Source organism: Oncorhynchus mykiss, chromosome 26 (genome assembly GCF_057628025.1).
Source record: "Oncorhynchus mykiss isolate SJ-2025 chromosome 26, ASM5762802v1, whole genome shotgun sequence".
Classification (NCBI taxonomy): domain Eukaryota; kingdom Metazoa; phylum Chordata; class Actinopteri; order Salmoniformes; family Salmonidae; genus Oncorhynchus; species Oncorhynchus mykiss.
The window spans coordinates 41,974,168-41,989,897 of record NC_143047.1 but is presented as its reverse complement, the minus strand read 5'-3'; the positions used below and the strand labels follow the sequence as shown (position 1 = coordinate 41,989,897).

Here is a 15,730-nt window from a genome sequence, read left to right as displayed (position 1 = left end):
TTGATAAAGGGGTGCTGACAGTGTGATATAGTTGGTAGTAATGTGTATTGATAAAGGAGTGCTGACAGTGTGATATAGTTGGTACTAATGTGTGCTGACAGTGTGATATAGTTGGTAGTAATGTGTATTGATAAAGGGTGCTGACAGTGTGATATAGTTGGTAGTAATGTGTATTGATAAAGGAGTGCTGACAGTGTGATATAGTTGGTAGTAATGTGTGCTGACAGTGTGATATAGTTGGTAGTAATGTGTGCTGACAGTGTGATATAGTTGGTAGTAATGTGTATTACGGGGTGCTGACAGTGTGATATAGTTGGTAGTAATGTGTGCTGACAGTGTGATATAGTTGGTAGTAATGTGTGCTGACAGTGTGATATAGTTGGTAGTAATGTGTATTACGGGGTGCCGACAGTGTGATATAGTTGGTAGTAATGTGTGCTGACAGTGTGATATAGTTGGTAGTAATGTGTATTAAGGGGTGCTGACAGTGTGATATAGTTGGTAGTAATGTGTGCTGACAGTGTGATATAGTTGGTAGTGATGTGTATTGATAAAGGGTGCTGACAGTGTGATATAGTTGGTAGTAATGTGTATTAAGGGGTGCTGACAGTGTGATATAGTTGGTAATAATGTGTATTGATAAAGGAGTGCTGACAGTGTGATATAGTTGGTAGTAATGTGTATTGATAAAGGGTGCTGCTGACAGTAATATAGTTGGTAGTAATGTGTATTGATAAGGGGGTGCTGACAGTGTGATATAGTTGGTAATAATGTGTATTGATAAGGGGGTGCTGACAGTGTGATATAGTTGGTAATAATGTGTATTGATAAGGGGTGCTGACAGTGTGATATAGTTGGTAATAATGTGTATTGATAAAGGAGTACTGACAGTGTGATATAGTTGGTAGTAATGTGTATTGATAAAGGGTGCTGCTGACAGTAATATAGTTGGTAGTAATGTGTATTGATAAGGGGGTGCTGACAGTGTGATATAGTTGGTAGTAATGTGTATTGATAAGGGGGTGCTGACAGTGTGATATAGTTGGTAATAATGTGTATTGATAAGGGGGTGCTGACAGTGTGATATAGTTGGTAGTAATGTGTATTGATAAAGGGGTGCTGACAGTGTGATATAGTTGGTAATAATGTGTATTGATAAGGGGGTGCTGACAGTGTGATATAGTTGGTAGTAATGTGTATTGATAAAGGAGTGCTGACAGTGTGATATAGTTGGTAGTAATGTGAATTAAGGGGTGCTGACAGTGTGATATAGTTGGTAATAATGTGTATTGATAAAGGAGTGCTGACAGTGTGATATAGTTGGTAGTAATGTGTATTGATAAAGGGGTACTGACAGTGTGATATAGTTGGTAGTAATGTGTATTGATAAAGGAGTGCTGACAGTGTGATATAGTTGGTAGTAATGTGTATTGATAAGGGGGTGCTGACAGTGTGATATAGTTGGTAGTAATGTGTATTGATAAAGGAGTGCTGACAGTGTGATATAGTTGGTAGTAATGTGAATTAAGGGGTGCTGACAGTGTGATATAGTTGGTAATAATGTGTATTGATAAAGGAGTGCTGACAGTGTGATATAGTTGGTAGTAATGTGTATTGATAAAGGGGTACTGACAGTGGGTTTATTCAGCTCTCTTGAATACATAAGCAGTAAAGATCTTATGAAAATATCACCAAGGAAACATGTTTGACATTGCTTCTTGGGGAACTTATGTAGGTTTTTATATTGTTGTTAAACATTCATGTTTAGCTTTCTAGCTAGCACGCACTCATTTGTTAAATAAATAAAAAATGAACAAGCTAGCTAGCATGTGATCCGACTGCTCTTTGTTCATTTGTGATTTGTCACCCAATGTTTGTATATTTACCTTCTAATTGTTAAACAAATGTAGGGCGAGGCAACTTGAGCTCAGAGCCGCCGCTGCCCACCCCCCATCCATTCTACAGAGAGCATGTGGTTCACTATGACGACATAGCTCAGGAAGCTTTTTGCATGTAGAGCAAAAATGAAAAGGCTAACTATATATGCTTTGCATATAGGTCTAAGCTCTTGGAGATGCCTCACACTTGTCATCAACAGCAGTGTGACTGGTGAATGATTCTGGCTTAGATTTAGCTGGCTGTGGGGTAAAAGTCATGTTGTGCACTTTGGGTGCTCTGTCTATAGGGGGCGCTACCGCTGCAGAGACGATGCCCACGATGTACAGGAGTGGTCACTGGAGCAAAGGTAGGAGTGGTTTGTGTTTGTCATGGACTGTTAATGACTGGACTGTAAATACTGTATGTGATGTGCGATGTATAATGTGTCTCTGTGCTGTGGCAGTGCTCTGTTGGCCTGCTGTTGCTACTCTCAGCTGGACGAGGAGACACTGGGCAACAGGAGGAGTGGGGAACATGACTTCACTGGCACCAGTAGGACAAGGGGAAAGGGAACACTGTTACACCATGTTAGAAATTGTTCCGTACCACCATCCATATTGGTCCTAAGAGACAGTTCAGTGATCAAACTGATGGGCCGAGACAGTATTAGTACCTAGATGGTCTTTTGATTCCATTATAATAACATCCGTTACAGTGCAGACCAAACTATTGCCAATTAAAGCCTGCTTGTCCACGTGTGGTGTGTCATATAGTCTCCCCTACAGGCAGATCAACTGTCACTGTATCACACACTGGACAAAGGAGAGGGAACAAAGTTACATCATGGAGGGAATTCTATCAGTGGGTGGGCAATGACAAGCCCTTGGGACAGATTTAATGAAACATTGATGGTAAAGTTGGATGCCTTGGGGCGACTATGTAGACCATCTGTTACGGGAGGAAAGTGCACTAGTCCGGGCAGAATTCAGTCTACACTACTGCAGGTACAGACTATAATATTGACAACTCCATTAAATATGGAACCAAAATGAAATGCTGTGAAAATGAATATAGTCAACCATTAATATACCACTAGTGTGTACTAGACTAGTTGATTAGTTTTGTTCATTAAACATCTAAAGACTTGGTGTATAAAGAGATTTATTTACTTGATATCTATATTTAAATAATTTCCTGCTGTATGGTCAATCCTTGAGACTTGCGAACCTTAAATTGTCCTGCAAATCTCCCAGCCTCCTACTGCGTAATGTATATGCGCTTATCGCTCATGGATCTATCGCAGTCACTATTGACTTAACTAAATACATTTCCATAGTCCCGCTTATTCATTACTCTCAATAAAACTATAGGTTATACTTCTACTAGAACCAGACCAAATCTGATACATAAATCAGTCTATTTGATAGGTCAATTTAAGAGTTGACACGTTACTCTATACAGGCAGACGTAGGTTAAGATACAATGTTTCACTTCTAAACGTGTTTATTTTATACACCTGACGTATTTGCTTTATAACAGATAATGGCAGGGGCACACTATTTGACTTAACGGTTGGTCATCTTCATAGCCCGATATTGAAAAGCGAAAGCACTTGGAGTTAATACAGAATTTGAAAAGAAACGCCAATCATTTGTGTAAAAGTATTGATTACTTGTTACATTGTTTGGTGTATTACTACTATACAGCCGTCTTAGGTGTTAAGGCACAAATCAGATAATCTTCCCCAAATCCCTGTTAAGGGCTAGTCAATCGGAAACCCCCCACATTGGTCTCATATCGGAAATATGCTTACATGCTGTAGAATGGATGAGTTGATTTGCATATCGACAGCGAGGGTAATAGCATCTGCATCTTCGTGCGGAATAATGAGCAGTAAATTCTCGTTTCTCATCTCGTTAGCCATTTGAGGGCTCACTAATACAATAAAATGAGCAGAAAGTCAAAATGTAAACTACATTGTTTTAATAGTTTCCCCAGCTACCATTTAAACAATCGAAAACTTAATTGAATTAAAACATAAATTAGTTGAAATCAAATAAAATAATTTAAAAACATTGTTACTTTGGCAAAAAAACCTAAGCCAACATATTTGTGGGTTACATCTTTTGTCCAATGGAAAACAATTGCAAAAAGGCAGATAACCTATGTAGCAAATTAAGCTTAAGTATCATTTGAGGGCTCACTAATGCAATAAAGTCAGCAGAAAGTCAAAATTGTTTGTCTTTCACAGATGCCATTTCAAACAATCAGACACGTAATAAATTAACACAAGTTAATTGAATTATTCTTTTTTTAAATAGATAAACACATGTTGCTTATTTGGGAGGGTTACTCCATCTTTTTTTGGCCCGAGATAGAAAATATGAACTGCAGAACTGCAGAAGCGGCAGATGGTAGCATTTGTCAGCGTGGTTAATCGAAAGGTTCCCTCGTTTCTTCAAGGGGAATTGAGAGAAGTATTGTGCTGGGGGCTAGTCATCTCAGACATCGATCTTCTCCTCGGGAACAAATCTGCAGGGAAGAAGTGCAGAACGTTTAGCCTTCAATTCATACTAGTCAATAATACAAGATCAACATTATGTAGTCGACAAGTCATTAAAACAAGTTTCTCATTAAAGAGTTAGTTAGTGACAAGTCATTTAGGGCAGCGGAGCCTCACCAGTCTTGTTAAGAAAAAGAAACTACAGGGAGAGCTAGAAAGTTCAAGCCCCCTCGGGTGCTGCCATAGTTACATTAGACATTCCAATCCAAGAAGCCTCAAGGGCATCGGCCATTACACAAGTTGGAAATTGCAATTTCAACAATGAGTGGTTTGGAAGGAGTCAGAGACGGAGTTGCAAAACAATCCCTAAAAATGTTGACCTCCGCTGCCAGCTAGTTGGTGGAGGGTGTGGGGTCCAAGTCCATGGGCCAGAAAATGTTAAATATATTCTGCCACATTCAAGACAATTGGGAACTGAGGATAAAAAATAAAATTAAGTGCAGACTTGGAAATGGATGAGCTTTCAAAATGTAACTCCGAGTTCCAAGTCTAGAGTGCTGACGATTCAACCTCGTTTCAAACCCCCAGTGATCTAGAAAGCACCATAAATCCAGAGCATGCAGAACTAACAGTCACATGACAATTTGCCCACAAAGAAAGCTGTGCCATCTTCCTGTCCAAAAATGTATTGTATGCTGCATAAATTATGTAATATGCCAGGGAGGTATACTGTAGCAAGCCGTTAGTAGCCCATGTGACTACCCTAACAATTTGGTCCCTCCCCTCCTCCCATATTAGCCTATTTTATGGAACTGTCAGATTATTTTAAGAGCTTTCATTGTCTGTTTATATGCCCCCTTTAGCCTGTTTCCTGTACACCGTCAGAACCAAACAAAAAGGCCCACATTAACTAGGCAAGTCATTTAAGAATTCTTATTTTCAATGACGGCCTAGGAACAGTGGGTTTAACTGCCTTGTTAAAGGGGCAGAACAGGTTTACCTTGTCAGCTCAGGGATTCAATCTTGCAATCTTTCAGTTACTAGTCCAACGCTCGAACCACTAGCCTACCTGCCACCACATTTCAAATTGTCAGTGGAAAAGACAAAAAATTGTAAAAAAAAAAAATCTGATTTGCCTAACTGGAAAATTAGGCCGAATGAACCATTTCGCTGCCAGACAAGACTCCACTGATAGAAAGGTGTAGCAGTGGTAAGCTGTTGGGACAGCTGTATGTTGGCCCTAACAGTTTGTCACAGTTAGTGAAATGTGTTGTGTTGCATCTAAAAAAATATATTATGTTTGCCCCAACCAAAATGCGGACGCTAAAATCGCCACTGTACAGACCTACCTATAATTTGAGTGGCGTTGACTGCACGTTCATAAGATGTTGTCCTCGACCTCTTACACCGAAGACATCGTGTTGGGTTATAGTTACATTTCCTCGTATTGGACCAATTCTCTTGGTTAACTTCTTTGGAACAAAGTGAAGTCAGAGGGGTTTGGTTGAGGCAACAACCACGCACATGATCAGTGACAACCTCGGCGCTATAGTCTGATGTCACAACCTGAAATTGCGCCAAATGAAGTTCACTTTTGCATCCTTGCAGGGGGTTTAATTATTTAACCTTTCTGCACTGCAGGATGGATTGTAGCCTACGTATTTCTTCTGTTTAGGCCTGGATTCAATCTATCGTTGAAATCGCGGAATATCGGCGTTAAATGGAATTAAAATGTATTTGTCATATCGTCAACCCACCCCTTATGGGATTAATTGACAAACATGAATAATTCACAATGGTAAATAAATTATTCCGTAGTTGTCTGCATTGCGCATCAGTGAAAAATACTACATAGTAAATAAGGTTATACAAACAATTACAACCCTGGAGCAGTAAACACAGAAAAACAAACATTAGTCACTAGGATGCAGTCTGGCACAAAGTACTCATGACAGACAAGCCTATACACACAGAAAACATATTTGTACAATTTAATTACAGGTAGCCCTTTTATTCTAGGCTTTATCTAAATATTCCTCAAACGGAAATACAAGGGACAAAAAAATAAAAAATAATAATTCCTCCTCACTCAGCCACATAGTGCATATCTGGTGTGGTTTCTGGAATAAGAGCAAGTTTATATCATGGTAGAAAAGGCCAATAGAGAATTACCCTAATTTTATCCGGCATTTCTTCAAGGTCACAATAGTTACATAGTCTTTCCTCTTCACCACAATACCGAAGTGTTTCACTACGCAGAGGCAATATCCTGGCTTTTAGAAAGGTCCTACATAATCTTACGAATTCACCCTTAACTCAAACAGGATCATGATTAATCTCTTCCACCCATCATCGTCATATTGCATCAGTTGTTTAATAATATCCATGTCTCCCTTAAATTAGATTCGTGCAGAAGTTCAGTCAAGACATTTCAGTTGCCCAGGATAGATACCACTGAAACTGCTAACTATTCTGGCAAATCCAACAGTCTATTCCAAAATGTCACCATAGACGCCAGCCATCTCACCTGGTTCCCAGCCCATGTCCCCAGTTATTCCAAGTATAGGTGCAAACGTGGACCTAAAAGTAACGTACTACTCGGTTATGAACATGTTGGTTTTTAAAATACCTCTTAGCACCCAACACTCCTGCCGAATAGTCCAGAACACACGCATGTCTGATACAGTTTGGAATACGTAGCATAACCAATATCTTTGAGTGTTTACTGGCCGAGTCGGCCAGGGCAGATGTTGCGTATAGAAAGGTATGGTTTCTTTTTTTATATATAAATGCTAGTTAACTCAAGAACGTCTTCACCAAAACAAAACAGAAACACTTTAGTAGCTGGTTTTCTGAAAATACATCTGTGTGTTTGGTTCATCTTGAGTCGCCATTTTATACACCAATTGACTACACAACATGTTCTGCAGTTCTTGTTCAGTTCGCCATCAAAATAATAAAAATAGCCAGTCTTAAAACGCTGTTTTTTAAATTCTTCATACACTGTTCTCTTGTATTCCCATTTTTACACTAACAATAGTTACTCAGCCTTGCGCATTACTGACCCTAGATCCATTAACTCATCATTCCAATAAGGCTTTTTAGGCTTGATAAATTCAAACCTCCCATTTCAGAATATATTACGTCGTCATTTTTCATACCACACATCCAAATCAAATGTTTAGGCATCGTCAGAGTTGAAAAGGCAATGAGCGGAGACTGCGTTCACCGTAAACCCTGGATATGTCGGCTCAATCGGAAATTACCTTTTCATTTTAAGGCCGATCTGCCACAATATTTCCGCGATACAAATTGAATCTAGCCTTAAACAGGTGTATATTTTAATAGGCTTTATACCGTGTAGACCTACACCTTTCTAAACAAAAACTTTACTTTGAAAATGTGCCTGACCCTCAGTGGAACAGGTACAGCTAATAGGTTTCAGAACATATGCCGTTATTTAAAGGGGGAAAAAGTCGTGGCCTTTCAAAAGAGGAACATCGGACTCGCCTATTAGTTAAGTTGGTGCGTAAAACCCGTAATTTTAGATAAGATCAAATGTGATGGTCCGCATTCATAAAGTAGTTGCTTAACGTTCACTTAATTTCGTATTGTCGCTGCGTCAGGGAAGCGTACACAGACGTTTCTGCTTTAGCCTTCAGTGTGGATATTCATCATTTTCATTCAAACCAGCATAGGGAACAGGTGAGCAGCAGGTGCTTCTAATCAGGGTTGCCCCTCATCTGCCAATTAAAAAGGATGTTGCTTCTGGTCTACCTGTAGACAAGCAGGTTGTGTGGTGGCCTCATATTAATAAAACACTTCTTTAAAACGTGGGTTTAGCCTAAATTAAGAGAAGACCCTTCAAGCATGTTCCAGCAAAGCCAACATGAGACCACCCTTAAGCTGTTTATATCTGACTTTATGGTGATATAGTTGCCACTGGGGGTCAGTATAGCATCCACAACCTAAATTCTTTACATTTCTAGCAGAAAATAATTGGGGCTTGCATTTTATTTTGGCATTAATTAGTGTCAGTTTGCAAACGTACCAAAAATATTGAGTTAAAGACCATACGAACAAGGTTTGTTTTCTTGAGTAAGGCAGCTCCAAAATGCATGCCTTTCAGCCTCTCAGTGCCTTATGTGGTGGTGCGGCAAGCAAGCAGCAAATAGGAACATTGTGACATGATTGGCTCAGTGTTCTGTCACTCATGGGGACAGTACATAGTCCAGATTAAATATTTAGGATAGACACATTTCAGCTGTTTGGGTCCTGCCATGTAATATAATTCTAAGTGGCCTTCTAAAAAAAAAAGAAGCTCAGTCATTGGCCACAGAAAATGAAGTCAAATTAAATGTACAGTAGCTTTGGACTGAACAGGTCAACATTTTAGCTAGTGGGCATCATTAAATCAAACCAATGCATTTTAATCCTTGTCATATGAAGATGAATTAAACTTAACATATTGGTGCTCATCGGCTATAAAAGATCACACAAGTTGGAAATAACAAAATTCAACAATTAGTCGTTTGGAAGGAATCAGTGGCTACCTGCAAAGCAACAACTAGCCTGCTATTCAACGGAGTGGTTGTGCGTTTACCATAAAGCTAGAGAATGCCAGACTAACAAAATGGCAACAAAGGACCACCACGGAATCTTCCTGTTTACGTGATCAGATCACAAGGTGATTCAAAAACATGTTGTATGGTGCTGCATCAATGATGTAATATACCAGGGAGATATGTATACTGTAGATAAATACTAAGTGTATGTTGTGTATCAAACTGATAGTAGCACATATGCCTCAACCTAATAATTTGGTCTATTTTCACCTGTTCTGACTTGGTGGTGCACATGCAGCCTATAACCCGTTCGAGAAATGGCATCTAATGTTGTAAGAGACTTCATTCGCTCCATTGTGCTGGAAAGAACTCTACTGGGATAACTATATGTAGGCCCTAACAGTTTGTGGGAACGCTTGTCGTGGTTAGTGCAATTAATGTATTGTGGCTTTGCTTGTATGCGAAAGAAAATATGGAGTTCGCACCACCAAGATTTACATAGTCGCCACTGAGCTCAGTGAAGACTGATTGGTCAGAAAAAGGCTAGGGCTTGGCTTACCTGCGTGCTCCAACTTCCGACACCTGGTAGAAGGCTGGCATCGACTCCGCTGACATTCCTTCCCATTCATAAATCCCGGGAATTGGTGCGTCTGTCTCGAAGTGGAAATTCCATCGACGCTGGTCTCGTTCAGATATTTCCTTCAGCTTCGCCTTCAACTCGCGGTTCAGCGCATCATGGTCGACGGGTCCAAATAAGTTCCGACAAACGCTTGAATGGCGACGGGGAAGAGTTGCTCTCTGTGCCACCGCGCTCTCCAAACCAGTTGGCGTCGGAACGTTCGTCATGACGTCCTGCAATATGTCCAGATTGAAGAAATAGAAAATGGATGTTACCTCTAACTTCCGATGCGATCACTGACATTTTGTGAGCGGTAGGCTATTTAAAGGCCCGAGGATGCCGACTATATTATTGTCCGGTCTTGATTATTGGTTATCCGTTTGAGTGAAAACACGCCCCTTTCACCTTTTAAATGGCGTGATTGTAGTCTAATTAGGAGTTTTTGCCGTTTGATCAGTTAATTGGGCAATTTCAGGTTAATATTGCTCAGAGAGAATATATGAAGGTTTGCAAAGCAATTCCACGTTCTTTACTTGGACTTATTATGAACACTTTGTTATTTGAGGTTGTTCCCTGTTTTCCAAGTCTACAAATAATGACTTGAATCTTTTGGATAAAAAAAATGCAACAATAAGTGGATATGATTGGCAGTTAATGAAGTCATTTTTGGTGATTATAATTCAATATATTGCTATGGAAGTGACCAACCCTCATGCTATGGTCAAAAGCGACTATCTTTTACCTTAATTGTCCGGTTATCCCAAAAGTTAAAGAAACTCATTTTAAAATACGTTCTTCCATTTATCCCGTTAATGATTTCTTGCCCAAAAGATTCCATTTTGACAAAATGCCTTGTTTTATGTTCCTCTGATTTAGAATCTATAGAGCATTTATTTTTTTCGTGCCGCCATCCTAGTGAACTAAGGATTGAAATGCATGAATGGTCGTGTATAAAATCTCCAGAACTTCCTATGTTTACCTTTCATGATGTTAAATGGCATTATGCTTATCCTTGTAATTCCGATCATAACTATTTTATTAACATCATTATTATCTTGGCCAAATACTATATTCACAAATGTACATGGGGTCATGGACATAAATTATGTCCTGAATTCTTTTCTCTCTTTTTTTGGGGGGCGGGGGGTTCTATTTTTTATTGTTTCATTGTATTCACAGGAATGTCCCTGTATTGACGTGTAATATTGCTATTACTGGGGGGAAATGACCTTGTCAGCTCGGGGATTCGATCCAGCAACCTTTCAGATATTCAATTAAATGTATTTATAAAGACCTTTTTACATCAGCCGATGTCACAAAGTGCTGTACTAAATTCAGAAGGCACTCGCACATCTGAGCAATCTTATTGGCTGGTGCATGGCAATAATTGAACAAGATGAAGGGAAAAGGAAACCGCACACTGCTCTTGATAGTATCACTGATATTTAATAAACTTATGTATCGGCCACACGGCCTACGTCAGAGCTTTTGTGAATTTTTAACCCTAATTTTTTAAAATTCACAAAAGCTCTGACGAAGGCCGTGAGGCTGATACGTAAGCGTATTAAATATCAGTGATACTATCAAGAGCAAGTGTGCGGTGGTCAGTACATGGCCAAGATGTTCAAACGTTCATAGATGACCAGCAGGGTCAGATAATAATAATCACAGTGGTTGTAGAAGGTGCAACAGGTCAGCACCTCAGGAATAAATGTCAGTTGTCTTTTCATAGCCGATCATTAAGAGTTAGAGACAGCAGGTGCGGTAGAGTGAGAGAGAAAAACAAGTCTAATTGGGTGGCTTGGTGGGGGGTATTTGGAATGGCACCAAATTAGGTTCACTTTTGCTTCCTTGCAGGAAGTTTAATGACAGACTTCTGCACTGCAGGAGTGATTGTAGCCTACGTATTTCTGCTGTTTGGGGCAGGATTCAATCTGTATCGTCGAGATCGCGGAGATCCGCGTTATAGCTGGGTTGAAATGTAAAAGGAATGAGCGGAGACGGCATTAACTGTAAACGCTGTTATATCGGCTCAATCGTAAATTGCCTTTACATTTCAACGCAGATTATCTGCGATTTTTCCGCGATACGGATTGATTCCAGCCTTTAATAAATGCGGCTGTTTTAAATGGTTTTAAACCGGGTTGGCCTTTACCTTTTAATAAAAGACAATTTTGCTTCGAAAATGTGTCATATCCTCAGTGGAACAGATAAACAGCTAATAGGTTTCAGAACATTATGAGTTTATTAGAAGCATGTTCAAATGATAGACGAGGATATGCTTGTCAATATACTGGTTATTACCAGTATTTATTACGCTCATACATTAGGCGTTTCAGCCTATCCAAGCTGAACGACAATTTGGAGAAAGAAATATCTATTGAAAACTTGGATGGATTCAAGCTGAAAATTGTGTGGTGTCGTGGCCAATCAAAAGGGGACCGTCAGGCTCTCCCAGAAGTTTGGTTTGTTCGTGAAAACCCGTGAAATCAGATAAGCAAAAATGGGTAATGGGTCCGCATTCAAAAATATATCTCGGTTAAAGCTCATTTTTAAAAAAAATATTTGTATTATTATTAATATTGTTGTTGTTGTTATTATTATTGTCACTGCATCAGTGTTCACATACACAGACGTTTCTGCTTTGCAGCCTTCTTCAGGGTGTAGACACCTTTTCCATTCAAAACAGCATTTATAGGGAAAACAGGTGAGCAACCGATGAGCAGCAGGTGCTTCTAATCAGGGTTGCCACTCACCTGCCAATCAAAAGGGATGTGGCTTCTCTGGTCTACCTGTATACAAGTTAAAATGTTCAATATAAATCAAATGTTCTTCATATACCTATGGGGTTTAGCCTCAGATAAAGATAGAAGACCCATCAACCATGTTTCATTAAAACCAACCTAAGACCACATTAGACCAGCCTGGGGCTGTTTATTTGTGACTTTATGGTGATATACTGACCCCCAGTGGCAAGTATTAGAGCATCCACAACCTGAACACTGCGTTCAAATCTAAATATATTTGTCACATGCGCCGAATACAACAGGTGTAGTAGACCTTACAGTGAAATGCTGAATACAACAGGTGTAGTAGACCTTACAGTGAAATGCTGAATACAACAGGTGTAGTAGACCTTACAGTGAAATGCTGAATACAACAGGTGTAGAAGACCTTACAGTGAAATGCTGAATACAACAGGTGTAGTAGACCTTACAGTGAAATGCTGAATACAACAGGTGTAGTAGACCTTACAGTGAAATGCTGAATACAACAGGTGTAGTAGACCTTACAGTGAAATGCTGAATACAACAGGTGTAGTAGACCTTACAGTGAAATGCTGAATACAACAGGTGTAGTAGACCTTACAGTGAAATGCTGAATACAACAGGTGTAGTAGACCTTACAGTGAAATGCTGAATACAACAGGTGTAGTAGACCTTACAGTGAAATGCTGAATACAACAGGTGTAGTAGACCTTACAGTGAAATGCTGAATACAACAGGTGTAGTAGACCTTACAGTGAAATGCTGAATACAACAGGTGTAGTAGACCTTACAGTGAAATGCTGAATACAACAGGTGTAGTAGACCTTACAGTGAAATGCTGAATACAACAGGTGTAGTAGACCTTACAGTGAAATGCTGAATACAACAGGTGTAGTAGACCTTACAGTGAAATGCTGAATACAACAGGTGTAGTAGACCTTACAGTGAAATGCTGAATACAACAGGTGTAGTAGACCTTACAGTGAAATGCTGAATACAACAGGTGTAGTAGACCTTACAGTGAAATGCTGAATACAACAGGTGTAGTAGACCTCACAGTGAAATGCTGAATACAACAGGTGTAGTAGACCTCACAGTGAAATGCTGAATACAACAGGTGTAGTAGACCTCACAGTGAAATGCTGAATACAACAGGTGTAGTAGACCTCACAGTGAAATGCTGAATACAACAGGTGTAGTAGACCTCACAGTGAAATGCTGAATACAACAGGTGTAGTAGACCTCACAGTGAAATGCTGAATACAACAGGTGTAGTAGACCTCACAGTGAAATGCTGAATACAACAGGTGTAGTAGACCTCACAGTGAAATGCTGAATACAACAGGTGTAGTAGACCTTACAGTGAAATGCTGAATACAACAGGTGTAGTAGACCTTACAGTGAAATGCTGAATACAACAGGTGTAGTAGACCTTACAGTGAAATGCTGAATACAACAGGTGTAGTAGACCTTACAGTGAAATGCTGAATACAACAGGTGTAGTAGACCTTACAGTGAAATGCTGAATACAACAGGTGTAGTAGACCTTACAGTGAAATGCTGAATACAACAGGTGTAGTAGACCTTACAGTGAAATGCTGAATACAACAGGTGTAGTAGACCTTACAGTGAAATGCTGAATACAACAGGTGTAGTAGACCTTACAGTGAAATGCTGAATACAACAGGTGTAGTAGACCTTACAGTGAAATGCTGAATACAACAGGTGTAGTAGACCTTACAGTGAAATGCTGAATACAACAGGTGTAGTAGACCTTACAGTGAAATGCTGAATACAACAGGTGTAGTAGACCTTACAGTGAAATGCTGAATACAACAGGTGTAGTAGACCTTACAGTGAAATGCTGAATACAACAGGTGTAGTAGACCTTACAGTGAAATGCTGAATACAACAGGTGTAGTAGACCTTACAGTGAAATGCTGAATACAACAGGTGTAGTAGACCTTACAGTGAAATGCTGAATACAACAGGTGTAGTAGACCTTACAGTGAAATGCTGAATACAACAGGTGTAGTAGACCTTACAGTGAAATGCTGAATACAACAGGTGTAGTAGACCTTACAGTGAAATGCTGAATACAACAGGTGTAGTAGACCTTACAGTGAAATGCTGAATACAACAGGTGTAGTAGACCTTACAGTGAAATGCTGAATACAACAGGTGTAGTAGACCTTACAGTGAAATGCTGAATACAACAGGTGTAGTAGACCTTACAGTGAAATGCTGAATACAACAGGTGTAGTAGACCTTACAGTGAAATGCTGAATACAACAGGTGTAGTAGACCTTACAGTGAAATGCTGAATACAACAGGTGTAGTAGACCTTACAGTGAAATGCTGAATACAACAGGTGTAGTAGACCTTACAGTGAAATGCTGAATACAACAGGTGTAGTAGACCTTACAGTGAAATGCTGAATACAACAGGTGTAGTAGACCTTACAGTGAAATGCTGAATACAACAGGTGTAGTAGACCTTACAGTGAAATGCTGAATACAACAGGTGTAGTAGACCTTACAGTGAAATGCTGAATACAACAGGTGTAGTAGACCTTACAGTGAAATGCTGAATACAACAGGTGTAGTAGACCTTACAGTGAAATGCTGAATACAACAGGTGTAGTAGACCTTACAGTGAAATGCTGAATACAACAGGTGTAGTAGACCTTACAGTGAAATGCTGAATACAACAGGTGTAGTAGACCTTACAGTGAAATGCTGAATACAACAGGTGTAGTAGACCTCACAGTGAAATGCTGAATACAACAGGTGTAGTAGACCTCACAGTGAAATGCTGAATACAACAGGTGTAGTAGACCTCACAGTGAAATGCTGAATACAACAGGTGTAGTAGACCTCACAGTGAAATGCTGAATACAACAGGTGTAGTAGACCTCACAGTGAAATGCTGAATACAACAGGTGTAGTAGACCTCACAGTGAAATGCTGAATACAACAGGTGTAGTAGACCTCACAGTGAAATGCTGAATACAACAGGTGTAGTAGACCTCACAGTGAAATGCTGAATACAACAGGTGTAGTAGACCTTACAGTGAAATGCTGAATACAACAGGTGTAGTAGACCTTACAGTGAAATGCTGAATACAACAGGTGTAGTAGACCTTACAGTGAAATGCTGAATACAACAGGTGTAGTAGACCTTACAGTGAAATGCTGAATACAACAGGTGTAGTAGACCTTACAGTGAAATGCTGAATACAACAGGTGTAGTAGACCTTACAGTGAAATGCTGAATACAACAGGTGTAGTAGACCTTACAGTGAAATGCTGAATACAACAGGTGTAGTAGACCTTACAGTGAAATGCTGAATACAACAGGTGTAGTAGACCTTACAGTGAAATGCTGAATACAACAG

At 39.6% G+C, this 15,730-nt stretch overlaps 1 non-coding gene across 1 annotated transcript; it reads right to left on the bottom strand.

Annotated features, from left to right (window-relative positions):
* Positions 1 to 3,844: 3,844 nt before the first annotated feature.
* Positions 3,845 to 11,947, bottom strand: LOC110506995 (uncharacterized). Its single transcript, XR_005039904.2, has 2 exons — positions 9,506 to 11,947; positions 3,845 to 4,410 (listed from the first exon to the last, which is right to left on the bottom strand). It is a non-coding gene; the product is annotated as an uncharacterized LOC110506995 (transcript).
* Between the last annotated feature and the right edge of the window lie 3,783 nt (positions 11,948 to 15,730).